Source organism: Schistocerca gregaria, chromosome 4, assembly GCF_023897955.1.
Source record: "Schistocerca gregaria isolate iqSchGreg1 chromosome 4, iqSchGreg1.2, whole genome shotgun sequence".
NCBI classification, from domain to species: Eukaryota; Metazoa; Arthropoda; class Insecta; order Orthoptera; family Acrididae; genus Schistocerca; species Schistocerca gregaria.
The window spans coordinates 681,693,845-681,701,332 of NC_064923.1; the positions used below are offsets into that span (position 1 = coordinate 681,693,845).

At 43.9% G+C, this 7,488-nt stretch overlaps 1 non-coding gene across 1 annotated transcript; it reads right to left on the minus strand.

Moving 5' to 3' along the window:
* Nucleotides 1-6,963: 6,963 nt before the first annotated feature.
* Trnas-cga (transfer RNA serine (anticodon CGA)) lies at nt 6,964-7,040 on the minus strand. The gene has a single exon. It is a non-coding gene; the product is annotated as a tRNA-Ser (tRNA).
* Between the last annotated feature and the right edge of the window lie 448 nt (nt 7,041-7,488).

Consider the following 7,488-nt stretch of genomic DNA (forward strand, 5'->3'; position numbering starts at 1 on the left):
GCAGAGTCAGCTGTAAGACTGAATTGGCGGTTTTTGGGCATCCTTAGGCCAAGAATAATAAAATGTGGTGTTTTGGAAACCATCCACACTGGCTGTAAAGTACATTTACTGAGAGTCACGAACAGTTTTGCGCTGATTGAAGACGCACCGTCAAGTGATAGAGATCCTGACTAACAACTCGTATCGGAATGGTAACTGCCTCAGAGCCACTCCACATCATTCACATGCAGTCAGAAAAACAAGAGCGCTAAAAGTAAAAATGAAGGTGACGGCATAGGGCCTTGATACGAGCATGAAGGTGGTTGCGCGGTGGTAGACAAGGCAGTTCAGCGTGCTTTGGTACAAGGGGCCCACGGTCTCCGGTGATTCGTTGCAGAGTAATTGCATTTCCTTCTACCGGGTGGTAATTAGTGTACGCTTACAGAAGTCCAGTAAGGGCTGTAATTATCGTATAGCAGTGAAACTTGGGAGATATACTGATGCTTTAATGCAGAACCGATTTACGCTGTAAAAAGAAGACGTATCCAATTTTGGCCAGCAGGTGCATATCTGACGTTGTACAGCATCTCGTGTATGTCGTTTGTGTTCACATCGAACAAACTGTATAAGTGATAGTTAATAACAAAATCAGCATTATGCGTTTCTCAGCTGTTAAAAGTTTTCTGACAACATCCCATTCCTAACCCATTACTTAAGGAAGCATTCCTATACGTCTTGCTTGGAATAAGAGCGCCAGAGTTGCACCTGGTGGCAAAACTAGGAACTATGTTTTCCAGCGTAAATCGGTTCCGCATTTCCGTATTAACGCATTAGAATATGTAATAAGCTTCGCTTTTCTTGCCATATGGTAATTGGTTTAAATGACTCTGAGCACTATGGGACTTAACATCTGAGGTCATCAGTCCCCTAGAACTTAGAACTACTTAAACCTAACCAACCTAAGGAGATCACACACATCCATGCCCGAGGCAAGATTCGAACCTGCGACCGTAGCTCTCGCTCGGTTCTGCCTAGAACCGCTCGGCCACCGCGGCCAGCGCCATATGATAATTACGGTCCGCACTGGACCTCTGCGAGTAACTGCACTTTAATTAGCACCCAGTTTATCTTCCAACCAATAACCTTTTCTGTATTGCAGTCTTCTATCGGAAGCTTATTTATTTGCCAAGATCGCTATATAAACGCAACTACTGGGTTACTAGTTTCGGCAATATGTATTGCCACCCTCAGAACTATAAAATGTCCAGGTTACAGTCTTACAGTGAAAAATAAGAAATGTAGTAGTGCATACACAGCAGCTCAGTGACATGTGGGTATATACTTTCTATCATTGAGATGTTGTGTATGCTCTACTACATTTATATTTATTATTTTTGACTGTAAGTCTAAAACTTCTACATTTTTAATACATATATGAGATGGGAATAACGTATTGTCGAAACTAGTAAACCAGCAGTGGCGTATTCATAGCGATCTTGCCAAAGAAATTTTTTTTCCAAAAGACTACAAGCAAAATTATTGATCCCATCTTGCACTGGCTGATCGTGTCAGCTAACCATAATTTACCTCTTTCTATTACACTGAAAATATCTCCACAATAGTACAAATGTCGATGGTATGAGCTCTGTGTCGCGTTTGGAAACAATCTGGTTCCATTCGCTCATGGTACTCGCTGTTGATTACAATAAGTTGTATACGTTAATTGCCACCTTAATAAACTGTTATAACAGACCAGACAGTTTAGCTTTATTTTAAAGCATTTTCAGTGGTAACTACAACAATATAGGTTTTCCTCTTACAATTTTTTTTTGTATGATCATTAACAGTTCGCATGCTTTACTTATTATTATAAACAGATTTTATTCTTTTCGTTACTCACGGTTGTATGTTGCTTGTTATACTCTTCTTTGTCTTCCACGTGTATGTGTTGGGTATTTACGCACAGCAGTTTCACTGCATTTAACAAATTTTCACTTCTGTGTTGGGAAGTAACATTGTCCTCTCGCAATTTTGCGTGTTTTGTTTTGCTGCATGGTGCTTCGTCTTTTGTTTATGTTGATAGTGGTGGAGGCGTCTGCTGTTGCTTTGTGAATGTTTACATTTTCCGACAGGAAGAGAGAGAGAGAGAAAAAGAGAGATAGCGCGCGCGCGCGCGCGCGCGCGCGTGTGTGTGTGTGTGTGTGTGTGAGTGAGAAGGAGAAATAGAGAGGTTAAATGTTTCGATTAGTTTTTAATTTATTGAATTATTTTTATTTATTTATTTGTTTTTACTTCATTTTCTTTGTATACTTGTTATTATTGGGAGTGATTATTTTTCTGCGTGTTTGTGTGTGTGTGTGTGTGTGTGTGTGTGTGTGTGTGTGTGTGTCTGAGAGAGGAAAATGCACGCCGTACTCCTTGCCCTCAATCTCGCAATTATTACTGATAAGTTCTGTCTCGGGTTTGTTTTCCATACAGTGTTAGTTGCACATTAACAGTGATAGATAGAAGTCTGGATAGCTTTTCTGACGAATTCTTGGCCGATATGCACCTCGCGTACTCAGTGCACTGGAACAGGAGCACAGCACTGCTATGTTGAGTTGTTCCGGCAGTGAAGACAGCCACAAGACAACACCCTTGCGTCTGCATATTGCTCTGTATTTTATGTTGTATGTTTTGGTGATTGCATATTGCAGAGCTTTTTGAGTGTTGTGCAGGTATTTTCACGAAAAGAAAGGCAATTGGTGTTGTTATTTACCATGGTCAAAACAGGAGACAGGCGAACTGTTACGTTAAAATGTGTGAATAAGAATGTAGGTCAAGATCATTAAAGATTGCTTTATTAATTACTAGTTTCAGTTTATTAACCAGCTAGCTTCAGATCTTGAGCCGTTCTATGAATTTTAGCCATTTTGACCTAGGATTTTTATTCACACATTTTTATATAAAAAATCGCCTGTCCCCAGATTTGGCAATTTAAATATGCCACGTCGGGCTACAGGAGATAACAGAAAACAGCTCAGGTTCTGAAAACGGTTCGAGAATGAGCTGAAACCAGTAATCACTGTTACCGATGTTGGCCCAGGATTTTTATCCACACATTTTAAATCAAAGCGATTGAATCATGATCAGATTTGTACTCTGCAAGGAGTCAACAAAGCCCACGAGCTCTTATATCAGAATACTCAGAATACATTCCCGAAGAACCTCCAACATTTTGTGGGTGTGGTTCTGGTTCACCCAGTTTACAGCGACTCAGACTCTGCAGCGGTGTGGCAGAAACAGCGCAGCTTCGCTAAAGGACAGCGAAAATCCGATTCTGCCTTTCAAGGCCCTGCCGATTAACTTGTTTTTCCACCACAGTCAGTTTTGAGTTTGAGATACATCATCAGTCACCGCCGCGATCTTCTTCTAACGCGTTGCTACACGCGGAGTACGGAAAGCTATCGGTAAACATCTTCTGAGTAATGATAGAGTTAGCATAGGTATAATTAAAAATGTTCCCCATTCCCGTTCAGAAGACACCTTCAATCTCTCGTTAGTGATAGATATGAACGAGTCCTATTGGGTCGGTGAAATCATCTTGGGTACGTATGATATCTCGTGCCCCCCAGGTTTCAGTCCTTGTTCATCGCTGTCCTAGCTGCGTTTTGAACTAAACTTTGAGAATGCAGGGACCACAGTCATGTCACACCGAATGCTGAACAGTGAAAATTAGTGATACATTTTGTCGAATCACTTAGTTTTGTCCAGTTACCCTTTCCAAAAATTGTGAAAGATCTGGACATAATCTCGGGTGAACATCTAAATTGTTAAGAACAAACATTTACAATATGCAGGAAATCTCTCTCTCTTGATAACATGTATTTCAAAAATTTCGAAAATAATTTTCACCTAAAATACAACAAAAACTAGTCCAGTATTCAGTTCTGCCACATTTTTAGTTCTGTCATGCAGTTCAACACGACACAAATAACGAAAACACCAAAAGACTCAAAGTAGGCATGTATACTTGCGTAAGGTATGTGTTGGTTGATCACATCAGTCCTTTCTACTGTCAATTAGATAGGATACGATTAGGTAGGCAACGTGATTTTAGAACGCTCCGTTTTCTTTATCGATATCTTAGTCACAGGTGACACTTCCTCGCATAGCAGATAATCATCTTGTGTCAATAAATGCATTGCAGGATATGATACGTCCAGCAACTTGGCTGCTGTATCAACGCATACCAATAAATCTATCTCCATCTCCTCCTCTAGCAGTACGAACCTAGAACGGATGACCTAGTAATCTGCGTTTTACCCAAATGAGGAGATTAATCGATACTTGATCGTCGTCATCGGCGTAGCCACAGATATCTTTCGTCTAACATCGAACCCGAATTTCTACCACATGCTTTACTCATCCATAACTATTTCTCATTCTTTTCGTCTGCCTTACTTGCGAACCCTAAAACAATATTTTTCGCCCTTGTCTACACCAGTCAACTTCTATTAGAGATCTTAGTTCTTCTGTAATGCTGCCATACATTTCTGTTACATATCGTTCGCCACACTCTATAAAAACATGTTAGGAGAACTGCTTAACGCAGACCTAATTAGATTGACTTTTTCTGAAAAGTCATATGTTACTTTATCTGCACGACCTGACAAAAAAGTATCCACAAGACATTTCGGATGTCAACGCACCTAGGTACACACTCACACACACACGCACACACACACACACACTCGTTGACTGTGGATACTGTATCACAGACCCAGTCCCTTTGACTGTTCAGAGATGTCACTAAACCAGACCAAAGATGTAAACAACTGTGCATGACAGTAACACCATCATGTTGAAAGATGCTTCCTGTGCAGCCACATGACGTCGTGTTACGAATCAACATGCTTCATGATGCGCAACTTCACTCCCGACGTCCATGGCGAGGTCCATCTTGCCAGGCGGGATTAGCCGAGCGGTCTGGGCGCTGCAGTCATGGATTGAGCGGCTGATCCAGGCGGAGGTTCGAGTCCTCCCTCGGGCATGGGTGTGTGTGTTTCTCCTTAGGATAATTTAGGTTAAGTAGTGTCTAAGCTTAGGGGACTGATGACCTTAGCAGGTAAGTCCCATATGATTTCACACACAGTTGAACATTTTCTTCGACGTCCATCTTTGAAACCAAGACACCATGCAGCGCGGTACAGATGGGCTTAACAACATGCCGAATGGACCGCTCGTGATTGGCATCATGTTCTCTTCACCGATAATTGTCACGAATGCCTTGAACCAGACAATCGTTGGAGACGTATTTGGAGGCAACGCGGTCAGGATAAACGCCTTAGACACACTATCCAGCGTTCTCGCTTCCCACGCCCGGGTTCCCGGGTCCGGTTCCCGGCGGGGTCACGGATTTTCTCTGCCTCGTGATGACTGGGTGTTGTGTGATGTCCTTAGGTTAGTGAGGTTTAAGTAGTGCTAAGTTCTAGGGGACTGATGACCATAGATGTTAAGTCCCATAGTGCTCAGAGCCATTTGAACCACACTATCCAGCGAGTGCAACAAGGTGGAGGTTCCCTGCTGTTTTGGGGTGGCATTTTGTGCGGCCGGTGTACGCCGCTGGTGATCATGGAAGGCGCCATAACGTCTGTACGATACATGATAGTGCAGCCATATCGGTAGCATAAAAAAACTTACTGGCAGATTAAAACTGTGTGTGGGACCGAGAGTCAAACTCCGGAACTTTGACTTTCGCAGGCAAGTGCTCTACCATCTGAGCTACCCAAGCACGACTCGCAGCTGTGAGGGCGGGGCGTGAGTCGTGCTTGTGTAGCTCAGATGGTAGAGCACTTGCCTGCGAAAGTCAAAGGTCCCGAGTTTGACTGTCGGTCCCACACACAGTTTTAATCTGCCAGGAAGTTTCATATCAGCACACACTCCGCTGCAGAGTGAAAATCTAATTTTGGAAACATACCCCAAGCTGTGGCTAAGCCATTTCTCCATAGTATCCTTTCTTTCAGGAGTGCTAGTTCTGCAAGGTTCGCTGGAGAGCTCCTGTAAAGTTTGGAAGGTAGGAGGCGAGGTACTGGCGGAAGTAAAGCTGTGAGGATGTGGCGTGAGTCATGCTTGGGTAGCTCAGATGGTAGAACACTAGCCCGCGAAAGGCAAAGTTGCCGAGTTCGAGTCTCGGTCTGGCACACAGTTTTAATCTGCCAGGAAGTTTCATATCAGTGCACACTCCGCTGCAGAGTGAAAATATCATTCTGGAAACATCCCACAGGTTGTGGTTAAGCCATATCTCCAAAATATCCTTTCTTTCAGGAGTGATAGTTCTGCAAGGTTCGCTGGAGAGCTTCTGTAAAGTATGGAAGGTAGGAGGCGAGTTACTGCCAGAAGTAAAGCTGTGAGGAGGGGGCGTGAGTCATGCTTTGGTAGCTCAGATGGTAGAGCACTTGCCCGTGAAAGGCAAAGGTCCTGAGTTCTAAGTTTCGGTCCGGCACACAGTTTTAATCTGGCAGGAAGTTTCATATCTGCGCACAATCCGCTGCAGAGTGAAAATCTCATTCATATCGGCAGAATGTTTTTGAGGCTTTCGTCTTCATGGACGACAATTCGCTCCCCCATCGTTCACATCTTGTGAATTACTTCCCTCAGGATAACGACATCGCTCGACTAGAGTGGCCGTCATGTTCCCCAAACATGCCCGGGAGTAGATGGAAAAGGGTTGTTTATGAACGACTCTGAGGGATTTATGCCGAATCACCGTTGAGGAGTGAGACAGTCTGGACCAACAGTGTCTTGATGGACTTGTGGATAGTATGCCACGTCGAATAAAGGCATGCATCGTTGCAAAAGGACATGATACCGGGTATAAGGGGTATCGGTGTGTACAGTAATCTAGACCACCACCTATGAAGGTCTCGGTCTAAGGTGGTACAGCATGCAGTGTGTTGTTTTCGTGAGCAATAAAAATGATGAAACTTCCTGGCAGATTAAAACTGCGTGCCCGACCGAGACTCGAACTCGGGACCTTTGCCTTTCGCGGGCAAGTGCTCTACCAACTGAGCTACCGAAGCACGACTCACGACCGGTACTCACAGCTTTACTTCTGCCAGTATCTCGTCTCCTACCTTCCAAACTTTACAGAAGCTCTCCTGCGAACCTTGCAGAACTAGCACTCCTGAAAGAAAGGATAATTTGGAGACATGGCTTAGCCACAGCCTGGGGGTTATTTCCAGAATGAGATTTTCACTCTGCAGCGGAGTGTGCTCTGATATGAAACTTCCTGGCAGATTAAAACTGCGTGCCGGACCGAGACTCGAACTCGGGACCTTTGCCTTTCGCGGGCAAGTGCTCTACCAACTGAGCTACCGAAGCACGACTCACGACCGGTACTCACAGCTTTACTTCTTTCTTTCAGGAGTGCTAGTTCTGCAAGGTTCGCAGGAGAGCTTCTGTAAAGTTTGGAAGGTAGGAGACGAGGTACTGGCAGAAGTAAAGCTGTGAGTAGCGGTCGTGAGTCGT